The sequence below is a fragment of the Bos taurus genome, chromosome X (assembly GCF_002263795.3).
Source record: "Bos taurus isolate L1 Dominette 01449 registration number 42190680 breed Hereford chromosome X, ARS-UCD2.0, whole genome shotgun sequence".
NCBI lineage: Eukaryota > Metazoa > Chordata > Mammalia > Artiodactyla > Bovidae > Bos > Bos taurus.
Window position 1 is genome coordinate 53843214 of NC_037357.1, and position 16309 is coordinate 53859522.

Genomic DNA, 16309 nt, shown 5'->3' on the forward strand with positions numbered 1-16309 from the left:
GGAAAACATGGCAGAGCCCAAGCCATTTCATAGTTGAGTTACAGCAAAAAAAGAAAAAAACACTACTCAGGGATGTAAGAAGGCAAGCTGTTCCTCATCTGCTTTTAGGTAAGCTACTAAGTGTAGCTTCGCTGATGGCTCAGACTGTAAAGAATCTGCCTGCAGTGCTTGTGATCCAGGTTCGATCCCTGTGTTGGGAAGATCTTCTGGAGAAGGGAATGGTGACCCACTCCAGTGTTCTTGCCTGGAGAGTCCCGTGGACAGAGGAGCCATGTAGGCTATAGTCCATGGGGTTGCTAAGAGTTGGCCACAACTGAGTGACTAACACACCAAGTGTAGCACAGAGGCTTTCCAAGAGAAGACCCTTGGCCAAACATAGAAGCAAACCCCATGATGTGCCTGACATCCCCACCATTAAACTCATTATTTGTGTTATGGTGTTGTATTTCTTGGTGTCATTCCTTAAAGGTCAACTGAAATTGACTGGAAGAATTAGAATACCAACAGCATTGATGTGAGACATGTACCCTTAACAGAAAGTCTTTCAGAATACTTTGTAAAGTAAAACAATAATAATAATAATTTGTTTTTTTTTAAAAAGAATACTTTTAAGTGTGCCTGCTACTCTAGGGCTACCCTGGTGGCTCAGATGGTAAAGAATCCACCTGCAATGTAGGGGACTCCGGTTCCATCACTGGGTTGGGAAGATACCCTGGAGGAGGGCATGACAACCCACTCCAGTACTCTGGCCTGGAGAATCCCATGGACATAGGAGCCTGGTGGGATCACACAGAATCAGACATGATTGAGTGACTAAGCACAGCTACTCTAGAGGAATGAAACATTTCATGACATGACCTATCCAGCCTCAACTTTTCCCAATCCTTTGCTCATTACACTCCAGCCATAAATGGACACACAATATTTTGTGCTTCCATGCCTTTGTATGTACCATTCTGTCTGCTGAGAATGCCCTGTCTTTCTACCAACCTGAGCTCAAAAATATCTCCTCTGTGAAGCTTTCCTTGTGTTGCCTTTTCTTATACTTCCATTGAAATTTGCATATGCCTAACTTTGAGCAACAGCATTGCTGCTGCCGCTGCTAAGTCACTTCAGTCGTGTCCGACTCTGTGCGACCCCAGAGACGGCAGCCCACCAGGTTCCCCGTCCCTGGGATTCTCCAGGCAAGAACACTGGAGTGGGTTGCCATTCCTTCTCCAATGCATGAAAGTGAAAAGTGGAAGTGAAGTCACTCAGTCGCGTCTGACTCTTAGCGACCCCATGGACTGCAGCCCACCAGGCTCCTCCGCCCATGGGGTTTTCCAGGCAAGAGTACTGGGGTGGGGTGCCATCACCTTCTCCAGAGCAATAGCATTAATGCATTGTAATTAGTGATTTCAGTATCTATGATCTCTAAACCATAGTTTCTTGCTCCTAAACCAATTGGTACTTATTTCATAATCACATGTATCACATGGTAGAGACTGTACTGTGTTTAAAATCTGAGGCACTGGAGTTAGAAAAACTTGGCTTAGAATTCCTGCTCTGGCATTTTCTAGCTGTGTCATCTTGAAAAAGTTACACAACCTCTCTGAGTTAAAACCAGGGTTAATAACAACAACAATTTTTAATAGCATATATTATTGTTGTCCAGTCACTCAATCATGTCCGACTCTTTGCGACTCCATGGACTGCAGCACGCAAGGCTTCCCCGTCCTTCACCATCTCCCAATGCCTGCTTAAACAAACTCATGTCCATTGAGTTCGTGATGTCATCCAACCATCTCATCCATCTCATCCTCGGTCATCCCCTTCTCCTCCTGCCTTCAACCTTTGCCAGCATCAGGGTGTTTTCTGAGTCGGCTCTTCGCATCAGATACCTAGAATATTGAAGCTTCAGCTTCAGCATTAGTCCTTCCAATTAACAGTCAGGACTGATTTCCTTTAGGATGGACTGGTTGGATCTCCTTGCAGTCCAAGGGACTCTCAAGCGTCTTCTCCAACACCACAGTTCAAAAGCATCAATTCTTTGGCACTCAGTTTTCTTTATGGTCCAACTCTCACAGTATATATTATAGAGAGATTTAAATGAAATATCACATGTGCATGAAAGTCCTTAGTCTGCTGAGATATTTTAAGCCTACATATAAGGAAAAATACAAAAGAAACAAGACTAGGAGTCAAAAATATTGGAGTGTTATTTTGAGTTTCTGCACTGACTCACTTTTTATTCCTAGCAAGTTACTGAAAACAATTGTTTTTCCTATTTTCCACAAAAATCATAAAGAAATTGGTCTCTAAACTTCTCTATGTGATCACTGAATTTAAACAGAGGAGGTAACCTAAAAGGGGGGCTTCCTTTGTGGCTCAAATGGTAAAGAATCTGCCTGCAATGTGGGAGACCCAGTTTTGATTCCTGGGTGAGGAAGATCCCCTGGAGAAGGGAATAACTACCCACTCCAGTATTCTTTTTTACAGCTCTTACAATAAAGAATCTGCCAGCAGTGGACATCAGGGTTCAGTTCCTGGATCAGGAAGATCCCCTGGAGAAAGAAATGGCAACCCACTCAAGTATTCTTGCTTGGGAAATCTCATGAACTGAGGATCCTGGCAGACTGACTGAGACCCCAACTCTTTCACTTTCAGTGTAAAAGGATATTGGAGCTTCTCAGAGTGAGGTAGCTGAGAAATGCCAGATGTTGCCATGCTGCTGCTGCTGCTGCTGCTGCTGCTAAGTCGCTTCAGTCGTGTCCGACTCTGTGCGACCCCATAGACGGCAGCCCACCAGGCTCCCCCATCCCTGGGATTCTCCAGGCAAGAACACTGGAGTGGGTTGCCATTTCCTTCTCCAATGCATGAAAGTTAAAAGTGAAAGTGAAGTCACTCAGTCGTGTTCAACTCTCAGCTACCCCATGGACTGCAGCCTACCAGGCTTCTCCGTCCATGGGATTTTCCAGGCAAGAGTACTGGAGTGGGCTGCCATGTTGCTATGGCCATCTGAGAAATAGCCAATCATCTTAATCACCTGCCTGCCTGTTAAGTCACTTCAGTCATGTCCGACTCTGTGGGACCCCACAGACAGTAGTCCGACAGGCTCCTCTGTCCATGGGATTCTCCAGACAAGAATACTAGAGTGGGTTGCCATCCCCTTCTCCAGGGGATCTTCCTGACCCAGGGATTGAACCCACGTCTCTTATGTCTCCTGCATTGGTGGCTGGGTTCTTTCACACCACCTGGGAAGCCCTTGTTACCATTTCTTGAGGGCTAACTTTTTATGTGCCTAGGCACTAGGCCAGGTATTTTATTTATAGTTCTCTGTTTTTCATTATGTATAAACCAAGGCTGATTGGGTAAGCATGCAATGAGAGTATTCAACTATGGAATTGAGTAGCCTGAGAATTTATGACTCTATTCTTCAGTACTTTTGCTTTCTTGTAGAATTATTTTGTCGTTTCTTCTCTCACTGTTTCTCTGGACATTTTTTCTTCTTTTTTTCAAAGCAATAAGAAAAGAACTATCCCTTCATCCATGATTTGAAGTCCTCTTCAAGTCTGGAAGGTAGTTCAGAGGGAAAGCTATAAAAGTTGAAACACCAGTTCTATAAAATACAGCCATAAGTGCCTTCTTACTGGAGTGAGGTTACTGCTAAGGTATAATTAGTAGTAACACATATATTAGCAATTAGAAAGTCAGGGGAATTGAGACGTGAACAAAAGACCATCTGTTATGAGAGAAATATCCAACCCTCAAAATCAGTAGGTAATAGATGCTCTCTTCTTGAAACATAATAAATAGCTAAAGAATAACAAAAGAATGTCTTGTTGCCTGATAAAAATACTCTTGGGAATTCCCCCAAAAGAACCACACAATAATAATAACAGTTTTGATTTTTAAAAAAATTGAGCTAGAAATAAAAAGTGGCAGCAATTTTCCTCTGACCTTATTCCTGTGTTCAGGGACTTCCTCAAAAGTAATTGTAGACCTCAACTGCTAATTGCTAAAGAAAGCAATTTCTGGTTAGGATTACAACAGCCTTTGAATTTAAAATATATTTAACTCATTTATGCAAATCACATGAAGGGTATTTGCTTTACCTCCTGAATGTATCCAACCATGAGAAGTCACAGGGGCCCCTGGAGAGCAGAGGAAAGGACCCAGACTTTGGAGCCAGGGAAACCTGAGTGTTAAAGTTTTGTCTTCCCCACTTTATGTGGGATCCTGGACTATTTCATTAAACATCAATTTCCTTCTTTATGAGATGGAAGTATGGTTTTCCAGCTCGTAGTGTTATTGTGACATTTAAAGGAAACAATGCAAACATTTAGCCCAGTGCTATTGCTGCTGCTGTTTTTGTTATTGTTGTTTGTGGTGGTGGTCTCCCTGTTACAGAATTCTGGGCATGATAGGCCACGGAGTTTTCCTGAATGACAGTTTGATGTCTTTACCTAATGAAGGCAGATTGATGTGGGATCTCTAAAATGAAGATATATAAAATTAGTACTGACTACACAGGGTTATAGGCTTCCCAGATGACTCACTGGTAAAGAGTCTGCCTGCAATGCAGCAGGCGTGGTTTTGATCCCTGGGTCAGGGAGATCCCCTGGAGAAGGAAATGGCAACCCACTCTAGTAGTCTTGCCTGGAGAATTCGATGGACAGAGGAGCCTGGCAGGCTACAGTCCATGGGGTCAGAAAGACTCAGACACAACATAGCAACTAAACAACAACAGCAACATAGAGCTATGTGAATGCAAGGAGCTAACGGAAGTGAAACAGCACAGTACCTGACATGTATTAAGCACTCAATAAACGTTAGCTACGATTATTATTATTTAGCATAGTGGCTCATAGGCTTTTGCATGGTATTGACCTTTATTTGTTACTCCCAGGACTCCTCCTGTACAGTGTTTGATTATCAGAGTGCAGAGATTCCACAGCATTGGCTAGTTTCTGGGGAAAACCCACATTGCTGCTGGACTTGAGTGTTGATTCAGCAAGGTGAACAGAGCAGAGATAGAGAAATGATGCCTCTTATATAATATAGATTAGATATGAGGGAGTGAGGATTTTATGCTAAATTAAGATGACTAAGCATTCATTTAAAGATGTTTCATCCCTACCTTCACATATCCATTTTCATATGATTTATCATGCTTATTAGAACAGTGTCAGCAGTTTTCTAAGACAGAGCCACAGTGAAAAGTATGTTGATGTCCTGTTCTCTTCAATTTCAATCTGATTGTCGGATCTAACTTAGGGAGGTGGACTTGAATCATTTCCAGATAACCTTTGTGTACATTCTGCAAATCCCTTGAAATGCACTCAAGTCAAATTCCTGGTTGGCATTCAGTTCTAGTGCAAGGTCAGTGCTCCAACACAGCTGTCAATCCAGCTCTTTAGTGCTTATTTCCTCAGTAAGACTGTTGATGTTAATTTCAGTGTGCTATGGCTCCAGGACCATCTAAGGGACTAAGTGGATCAGGGAGAACTATCCTGAGGAGGTCACCTTCACATTTTTATCCCCGTAAATCAAAGAAAAATAAAAATCAATCTGTGAGAATGGAGGGAAAGCCCAGTCTTAGCTATGATCCTGGGAGTTTTTGATGGCTATAGGGCTTGTAAGCAAACAAGATAGCTAAGAAACTGAGGACTCCTCCTTTGTCTGCCATGCTAGGTTGCTACTCAGTCCGTCAGCAGTATGCACTCAGTCGCTTCAGTCGTGTCTGACTCTGTGTGTCTCTATGGACTGTAGCCCCCCAGGCTGCTCTGTCCATAGGAGTTTTCCAGGCAAGAATACTGGAGTGGGTTGACATGCCCTCCTCCAGAGGATCTTCCCGACCCAGAGATCAAACCAACATCTCTTACTTCTTCTGCATTGGCTGGCAGGTTCTTTACCACTAATGCCACCTGGGAAGCCCCAGCAGCAGTATCAGATCAGATCAGATCAGATCAGTCACTCAGTCGTGTCCGACTCTTTGCGACCCCATGAATCGCAGCACACCAGGCCTCCCTGTCCATCACCAACTCCCGGAGCTCACTGAGACTCACGTCCATTGAGTCAGTGATGCCATCCAGCCATCTCATCCTGTGTCGTCCCCTTCTCCTCTTGCCCCCAATCCCTCCAGCATCAGAGTCTTTTCCATTGAGTCAACTCTTCGCATGAGGTGGCCAAAGTACTGGAGTTTCAGCTTCAGCATCATTCCTTCCAAAGAAATCCCAGGGCTGATCTCCTTCAGAATGGACTGGTTGGATCTCCTTGCAGTCCAAGGGACTCTCAAGAGTCTTCTCCAACACCACAGTTCAAAAGCATCGATTTTTCGGCGCTCAGCCTTCTTCACAGTCCAACTCTCACATCCATACATGACCACAGGAAAAACCATAGCAGCAGGACTTCCCAAAACACGAGCCATGGCCAAGGACATCTCTGCCATTGGTACCTATATCGTGAACAAGGAGATTCTCAGGAGATTGTTTTAGGAGGCTCAAATATTTAAGATAAAGTTCAGCTGTTTTCATTTACTCCAATTGTTCCCATTCTGTTAAATTTAGTTATTCTTTAGATGATATTGATCATGAATGAACTGCCCAAGGAGGTAAGTGGGCATTTGCCTGTGGTAAGCGAACCTGAGCCTCTTTCTTCCTTTGATTCCTTCCTTCCCACCCCCCGATTTATTCAAGTAGTAAATAATACTTGAGCATATGTCTACCATATGTCAGAGAGTAGAGTTGGAGATACGTTACAGCAATCAAATCACGCATGACCCTTACCCTTGGTTAGTCATTACAGTTAAGATGTGCTCACTGATAGCAGCTAAACAATTGTAGAATGTGACCACTGAATGAGGAGACTCCCTAATGCCCATTCCCGAATACTCTCTATGTTACTCTTATCCTTTGTGTGATTTATGTTTTCTTTCTCTTGCAGAACTTTTAAGAAATCTAAATAATGTATATTTAGATGCAGAATACACACATACCCCTAAGCACACATCTTATAGATTTCAAATATGCATAGTCTGAGGTTATTAAAACTCTTGTAAAGATATGCACCCAGCATGTGGGGAAATGAAGGTATTTTAGAAATGTGACTGCTTCCAGTTTACTTATTCTTACTCTGATATAAAAGAAAATCAAGATGAACCAGATTACAGTTTTTTATTTCTAAAGACATTACTATTTTACTTTCTGTGCATGCATGCTGGTGCGAGCATCTGACTCTTTGTGACCCCTTGAACTGTAGCCTACAAGGCTCCTCTATCCATGAGATTCTCCAGGCAAGAATACTGGAGTGGGTTGCCATTCCCTTCTCCAGGGGATCTTCCCCACCCAAGGATTCAACTCCCATCTCCTGCTTTTCAGGTGGATTCTTTACTGCTCAGCCACCAGGGAAGCCCCATGTTACTTTCTATGTGCCCCCTTTTTTAAAGAGTTTTCAGTGACATGTGCTAAATGACTTATGACATTTCCCCTCTCTATTTTAATGAAGGGCCTGGTTAAGAAGCAGAAGAAATTTAAAACTCAAATGATGTCCCCGTTCACACTCCAGGTTACTGGGGAAATAAGTCTTTTTATGATTTTATGGATAGCCCATGCTCCCTGGCTTTCTCCTCTGTGATCATTAATGGGTGCTAACACCCACGGGTAGATGGCATAAAAGAGAGCCTGTTAAAGAGGATGTGAGAGATGTTAAAAGTTTCAGTGACCAGCCTCCTCAGTAGAAACCTCCTCTCCCATTTTAGTGACTCCCTTTAGGTGTATGGAAGTCTATATCTGAGTGTCAGATAGCTGATCTGAGAGGGCAGCACCAGGCAGGCTCATCCCTTGGAGGAGACGGTTTTCTCCTGTGGAAAAGGACTCAGAAAAGTTCTAATATCTGAAATGCTTCCAGGTCGATTTCTACAGTTTAAGATCAGGGGATGCTAAGGGCACTGAATATTGGTGACACCGCCTGCAAGCTGATTTCATGTATCTATACATGAAAATGAAAAAATCAGAGAGCACTAAACGAAAGGGAAATGAACATAAAAAGGAGACAGAGTGTAAGTAACCTAAGGCAACCTTTCTTATTTTATCATTTTGTTAGGCTGACACTGTCCTCCTTTATAAAGCTAATCACACTATAATAATCAGAGTTCTTGTTTTGTGTCTCTCTGCCCCACTTGACTGTAAGTCCTTGGAAGGTAGAAAGCCAGATTTCAGTAGTTTTTGTTTTTTTAAAATCACTTACGCCTAGGTATGTCCTGATGCATGATAAACGTTTAATAGATATTTGGTTAAAAACAGAATGTATTTCAGAACTATGAAACTTATGAATCTTATCTCACATTCTTTATTCTGGTCAAATGTCTAATCAGATGTCTTCCCTGATCAAATTTGTACCTTCTTGCTCCAACAGTTTAACTTACTTACTTCATTTTGCTCTATAGCAATCATCACTACCTGAAATTATATTATACAATTAATTCTTATTCTGTTTATTCTTTGTGTCCTCTGCTAGAATCTTACTTTCCTAATCTTACTTTCCTTACTTTCCTAAGCAAACAGGGAACCTGTTTGCTTATTCACTGCTGAATCTCCAGGATGTAAAACAGTGTCCAACACAAAATAGCATCTCAATAAATATATAATGGCAGTTTTAGGAAGTGAAGTGAAGTGAAACTTGCTCAGTCATGTCCAACTCTCTGCCACCCCAAGGATTATACAGTCCATGGAATTCTCCAGGCCAGAATATTGGAGTGGGTAGCCTTTCCCTTCTCCAGGGGATCTTCCCAACCCAGGGATAGAACCCAGGTCTCCCGCATTGCAGACAGATTCTTTACCAGCTGAACCACAAGGGAAGCCCAAGAATACAGGAATGGGTAGCCTATCCCTCCTCCAGCGGATCTTCCCAACCCAGGAATTGAACCAGGGTCTCCTGCATTGCAGGTGGATTCTTTACCAAATGAGTTATCAGGGAAGCTTACTCCATTAATTTCTGTTCAGTTTGGATTCCAAAGAACATCAGAAGAGTTTGAAAGAATTGTTAAACACAGACCCTTAGGCAAATAAAATTTCCTTCTAATTCAAGGTTTCATTACTTCAAGTAGTCAATAAAATGTGAAGAAGAATAAAAAAAAATAGAACAGACTTTGAGTAAGAAATCCTCTTGGCAACATCAGTATATTTTGTTTTCATTTTATCAGGAGCAGGTAGTATTATAAGTGCTTGTTTATTTCAAAAGAGTGGCATTATATAAATTAATTTACTAGCTACAAACTTCAGTGCCTAAAACTGACTTTTCCAGTTTCAATTATTATCATTTTCTGAAATATTTTCAAGGATATTGACTTTATGCCGAGGGTACAGAACATACTTGATGGGCTGTACATAGCACATGATTAACTAAAACTGTGCAATGGACTTCTTCATGCACTTGGCAATTATTATGCTTCTTTAAAATAAGGTTTAAAGAACAGAAACAGTATTTATGACCGAAAGGAGAGTATTTTCCTTGTTTTATTGAATGTCCTGGATCTAACAGCTCACTTAATGAGAACAGTCCTTAATGTCAAAATCAAATTCTCATTCAGCACTTTTCCCACTCAAAAAAGCTTTCTACCTATCACACATCTTGAAGCATCTTGGCAATGCACGATATAGGGAGACTTAGAGTCAAATTCTGCTTTTAACCTAGAACTATGAATAGTCTCTTCATCTTCCAAATTTATCTTTACATGAGATGTATGTTACGCTTTTTTTTTCCGAAGCCCACCCTCAGGATTTAGTATTGCACACTACCAAGTGGAGATAGACATGAAGTTATGCTTTTACCGTGGTTAAAATAGCACAAGATAACATAGTACTGTAAGACCATAATGTGGGCAGAAATAATAACACAAAATTCTATATGTGGACTAGGACATGATTAAATAACAACAGATTATGTGAGCAGCAAATTATTGCTTAGAGGTTCAAAAACAGGTAAGGAGTGAATGTTGAAAACAAAGATCGGGAAAATTAGATGTTGCTGGTTTTGTTGTTGGGGGTAAGTGACGGTTTCTGAAAAATTCACTGGTGTAATAGAAGGGATGTAATTCTGCAAACAAAAGCACAAAGAGGAATCTTTACCATTAAGTGCAAGCTTTTACAACTCTCTGTTCAATTTCCTTGTAACAGATAGCTTCTGGGAGGTGTGTTGGGTGGTGTTCGATAAGAAAGACAGCATATTGATGTTGACAGAGATGGAGTGGTTATAAACTTGGCAGGGGATTCTCATTAGTTGTTGTCTTTGTAACTTCTTTCCAACTTCTGATTTGTGAGTAGAGTTGCTATGCTGTTTTTCACACTTTTTTTTTCTTTAGTAGCAGAGATGATATCTTTTTTGAGAGATGGAAATGTGTTTTCTATGCCTACTGCTATCACATTGGGCTTTTTCTTTCTCAACCATTTTTCTCTGTGGTGGCATTTGAAAATGAACTTGCAATGTTTTCCACTGTGTATTGTAGGGGGATTATAGGCAAAAACTCTTTCAAGAGATCTTGTTTTGTTCCTGCTTAGAACTGTTATCAGTTTCACACACTCTTTCGTCTTCTTATCTTTAAGTAGGATCCAAGAAGAAAAGAAAGGAGTCTCAAAACATATTTTTTTGAGTTTTTTCTGACTGTTTACTATCCAAGGAGGAAGACAAACTTACTAACTTAAAACAAGTGAATCCTTTAATATGATTTTATTTGAGAGCATATAACTCTAATTATTGCTCTATCACATCATTAGGACTACTTTAAAAAAAACATATTTCATGTAGAAATTATTACCTCTGCTCTCAAAGTAGCTGCACTGCTATACTTTCCTTAATCAGTAAGCTAACAAGACTTTATCTTTTTCCTCAGCATATTCTGGCCTGCCCCTAAACACCAAATTAATCTTAAAAGGCCTTGGAATTAATGTTGAAAATCGTTCCACATTTTTTTCTATTATCTCAGCAATAGTGCAAAAGTCCCTATACCCCTTCCCTCTTTAAGGGTATGAAAGTGAAAGTGTTAGTGGCTCACTTGTGTCTGACTTTTTGCGACCCCAGGGCCTGTAGCCCACCAGGCTCCTTTGTCCACGGAATTATCTGGGCAAGAATACTGGAGTGGGTAGCCATTCCCTTCTCCAGGGGATCTTCCTGACCCAAGGACCGAAACCATGTCTCCTGCATTGCAGGCAGATTCTTTACCATAGAGGGGCTATAAATTAGATTTTATTTCTTAAAGCACAAAAGAGTAAACTTGATCACAGCATGAAAATTGCTAGATTATATTACTTCAAAGGAAAATAATTAAGAAAAATAGCATGCATAAGGGTGTTCATAAGTTATTTTACATGGCAAAGTCATTCAGAAATGGTTGTCAGTATTTCTTGTAGTTCCTCCCTTTTCACCTTTTCAGGAATCTGTTATTACCCCCAGAATTCTTTCATATTTGGCTAAAAGTATTTTATGAAAAAAAAGAGTGTTGTTTAAATAATTGCAGCTGTTTCTTGTTTCTTGTTTGGGGAAACATATTAGTGAGCCTTTCAGTTATGAAGGAAAGACTCTGAGCTAGAAGTAGAGGTTGAAATAATTAGGAACTAAATTGCTCTCCTCTGTAAGTATTTTGAGGTCTTCCCTGTAGCTCAAATGGTAACAAATCTGCCTGCAACACGGGAGACCCGGGTTCCATCCCTGGGTCAGGAAGATCCTCTGGAGAAGGAAATGGCAATTCACTCCAGTATTCTTGCCCTGAGAATCCCATGGACAGAGGAACCTGGTGGGCTACAGGTCACTGGATCGCAAAGAGTCGGACGCGACTGAGTGACTAACACTACTACTATAAGTATTTGAATTTTCTATTATTCAGCCAGGAAGACAAGAGTAGGGACCGGGAATCTGTGGCAAAGAGTTGATGGAAGAATGGGCTCCAGAATTGTGCCAGATTGTTAGTAACTAAACATCACTGTGGCAGGAACTTATATCTGATACTCAATTTTTTCAAGTTGGTAACTGTTCTGTCCATGAACCCCACCCCCGCTCCTGGCTAGGCCAAATATAGTAAAAGTCTCCAACATGTAAAAGCACTTCGGTAATCATACCTTGAGGAGTCATGCAGAGTAGGTTGCACCTATACATGGAGTGAGTCACTGAAGAGACGGAACAGTCACCAGTAATAATAATGCCAAGAGGGCCAAAGTGGAACAAGAATTGAACTAGAAGCTGAAATTTAGAACTAAAAATATCAACAACAACTAGGGAAAATGAGAATATTGAGAAGAGCTTGGACTTCAACTGTATAATAATTGAGACTTGAATATTTTTCATTTGGTATTAAAAGAAAAATCTCATCTGGAAGGCTAGAGAAATAGGGATATTAAATATGTGAGGAAGTATGAGCATAAGCACGCACCCTGGGGACAATGGTAAATTTATAAATACTTACGTATTCAGATTTCATATAATTTTCATTATTGTACTTGGTCAGATTTGTAGTTTTTTTTTTTTTTTCCCCAAGGAGCAAGTGTCTTTTATTTATTTATTTTTTAAATTTTATTTTATTTTTAAACTTTACAATATTGTATTAGTTTTGCCAAATATCGAAATGAATCCACCACAGGTATACCTGCGTTCCCCATCCTGAACCCTCCTCCCTCCTCCCTCCCCTACCCTCCCTCTGGGTCGTCCCAGTGCACCAGCCCCAAGCATCCAGTACCGTGCATCAAACCTGGACTGGCGACTCGTTTCATACATGACATTTCACATGTTTCAATGCTATTCTCCCAAATCTCCCCACCCTCTCCCTCTCCCACAGAGTCCATAAGACTGATCTATACTTCGGTGTCTCTTTTGCTGTCTCGTACACAGGGTTATTGTTACCATCTTTCTAAATTCCATATATATGTGTTAGTATACTGTATTGGTGTTTTTCTTTCTGGTTTACTTCACTCTGTATAATAGGTTCCAGTTTTATCCATCTCATTAGAACTGATTCAAATGTATTCTTTCTAATGGCTGAGTAATACTCCATTGTGTATATGTACCATAGCTTTCTTATCCATTCATCTGTAGTTTTTAAATATAACTAAGATCTGTTTGTAGTACCTTTATAATTTGAGTGTAGTTGAGATTTATAAAGTCTGTTTATCATTCTTTGTCTTCGTTGAAGCCCTAGATATTTATTGCTAGTTGTCTTTTATTTGAATTTTCAACTTAATGATTATAACACACCATGATTTGATGATAAATCCCTATTAAACACTGTATTTCATAGCACATTGTCTGATACACCTAATCCTCTTCAGAAAGGGAATCATGTTAAAACATATTTGGGAAACACTGAACAAGAATGAAGCAGGGCAAAGGCTAATAGAGTCTTGCCAAGAGAATGCACTGGTCATAGCAAACACCCTCTTCCAACAACACAAGAGAAGACTCAACACATGGACATCACCAGATGGTCAACACTGAAATCAGACTGATTATATTCTTTGTAGCCAAAGATGCAGAAGCTCTATACAGTCAGCAAAAACAAGACTTGGAGCTGACTGTGGCCCAGATCATGAACTCCCTATTGGCAAATTCAGACTTAAATTGAAAAAAGTAGAGAAAACCACTAGACCATTCAGGTATGACATAAATCAAATCCCTTATGATTATACACTGGAAGTGAGAAATAGATTTAAGGGAATAGATTTGATAGACAGAGTGCCTGATGAATGATGGACAGAGGTTCATGACATTGTACAGGAGACAGGGATCAAGACCATCCCTAAGAAAAGAAATGCAAAAAAGCAAAATGGCTGTCTGAGGAGGCCTTACAAATAGCTGTGAAAAGAAGAGAAGTGAAAAGCAAAGGAGAAAAGGAAAGATATACCCATTTGAATGCAGAGTTCTAAAGAATAAGCAAGGAGAGATAAGAAAGCCTTCCTCAGTGATCAGTGCAAAGAAATAGAGGAAAGCAATAGAATGGGAAAGACTAGAGATCTCTTCAAGAAAATTAGAGACACCAAGGGAACATTTCTTGCAAAGATGGGCTCAATAAAGGACAGAAATGGTATTGACCTGACAGAAGCAGAAGATATTAAGAAGAGATGGCAAGAATACACAGAAGAACTGTACAAAAAAGATCTTCACGACCCAGATAATCACGATGGTGTGATCACTCACCTAGAACCAGACATCCTGGAATGTGAAGTCAAGTGGGCCTTAGGAAGCATCACTACGAACAAAGCTAGTGGAGGTGATGGAATTTCAGTTGAGCTGTTTCAAATCCTAAAAGATGATTCTGTGAATATGTCAGCAAATTTGGAAAACTCAGCAGTGGCCACAGGACTGGAAAAGGTCAGTTTTCATTCCAATTCCATAGAAAGGAAATGCCAAAGAATGCTCAAACTACTACACAATTGCACTCATCTCACACGCTAATAAAGTGATGCTTAAAATTCTCCAAGCCATGCTTCAGCAATACGTGAACTTCCAGATGTTCAAGCTGGTTTTAGAAAAGGCAGAAGAACCAGAGATCAAATTGCCAACATCCGCTGGATCATGGAAAAAGCAAGAGAGTTCCAGAAAAACATCTATTTCTGCTTTATTGACTATGCCAAAGCCTTTGACTGTGTGGATCACAATAAACTGTGGAAAATTCTGAAAGAGATGGGAATAGCAGACCACCTGACCTGCCTCTTGAGAAACCTATATGCAGGTCAGGAAGCAACAGTTAGAACTGGACACGGAACAACAGATTGGTTTCAAATAGGAAAAGGAGTACGTCAAGGCTATAAATTTCACCCTGCTTATTTAACTTCTGTGCAGAGTACATCATGAGAAACTCTGGGCTGGATGAAGCACAAGCTGGAATCAAGATTGCCAGGAGAAGTATCAATAACCTCAGATATGCAGATGACACCACCCTTATGGCAGAAAGTGAAGAGGAACTAAGGAGCCTCTTGATGAAAGTGAAAGAGGAGAGTGAAAAAGTTGGCTTAAAGCTCAAATTCAAAAAACTAAGATCATGGCATTTGGTCCCATCACTTCATGGCAAATAGATGGGGAAACAGTGGAAATAGTGGCTGACTTTATATTTTAGGGCTCCAAAATCACTGCAGATGGTGATTGCAGCCATGAAATTAAAAGACGCTTACTCCTTGGAAGGAAAATAATGACCAACCTAGACAGCATATTGAAAAGCAGATATTACTTTGCCAACAAAGGTCTGTCTATTTAAGGCTACAGTTTTTCCTATAGTCATGTATAGATGTGAGAGTTGGACCATAAAGAAAACTGAGCCCCAAAGAATTGATGCTTTTGAACTCTAGTGTTGGAGAAGTCTCTTGAGAGTCCCTTGGACTGCAAGGAGATCCAACCAGTCCATCCTAAAGGAAATCAGTCCTGAGTGTTCATTGGAAGGGCTGAGGCTGAAGCTGAAACTCCAATACTTTGGCAACCTGATGCGAAGAACTGACTCGTTTGAAAAGATCCTGATGCTGGGAAAGATTGAGGGCAGGAGGGGAAGGGGATGACAGAGGTTGAGATGGTTGGATGGCATCACCGACTCAATGGATATGAGTTTGTGTAGGCTCCAGGAGTTGGTGATGGACAGGGAGGCCTAGAGTTCTGCAGTCCATGGGGTTGCAAAGAATGGGACATGACTGAGCGACTTAACTGAGCTGAATTCAACCAGAATCAACCAAGAGCAGATTTTCAGTTCACATCAATAAAGCAATGACTCTAAAAGGTATCCCAGAGAGAAAAAAAATATATTTAATATGGCTTTAAACAACCTCATATTGAACTCACTTTTTACCCAATCCTTATTTATATCTTGTGGATCTAATGTACATTAAAACAAAAGAATCCAGTTTGTTTTTGTAGTCTCATTTATTCACAGAAATATAATATAAAAAAGGATTTACTGGTTAAAGGGGAAAAATCATATAAATCCATTTGTGTTTAACACATCTTTATATATAGATTATTCCAAAATAATTTGTTCTTTTTATCCCATGAGGAAGATAAAATTTTTCTCTTTTCATTTTATATTCTTACATTTACTGAACATTCCTTCTCTATTTTCTTCAATCCAACATTATCAACTATGTTGGACTGAACAGATATTACAAAATATTGCTATGATGCCTTAATACAGTAATGTAGTATCCCTGTTTGTGTATGAGTCTCTCATTTCTGAATCCAGCATTTCATATAGTCTATATGGCTCCTTCCAATAACCATGGCCCACATGTAAGTTCATAAAACATCATTATCATTCTTTTGGTAATGAGACAAAACCAAAAAAGAAAACTAAAAGGAATTTGATCAG

The 16309-nt window shown here is 40.3% G+C and overlaps 1 protein-coding gene across 26 annotated transcripts in view; it reads left to right on the forward strand.

Annotated features, from left to right (window-relative positions):
- IL1RAPL2 (interleukin 1 receptor accessory protein like 2) overlaps positions 1 to 16309 on the forward strand; it is a 1479614-nt gene that overhangs the window by 765733 nt on the left and 697572 nt on the right. The window lies entirely within an intron of this gene.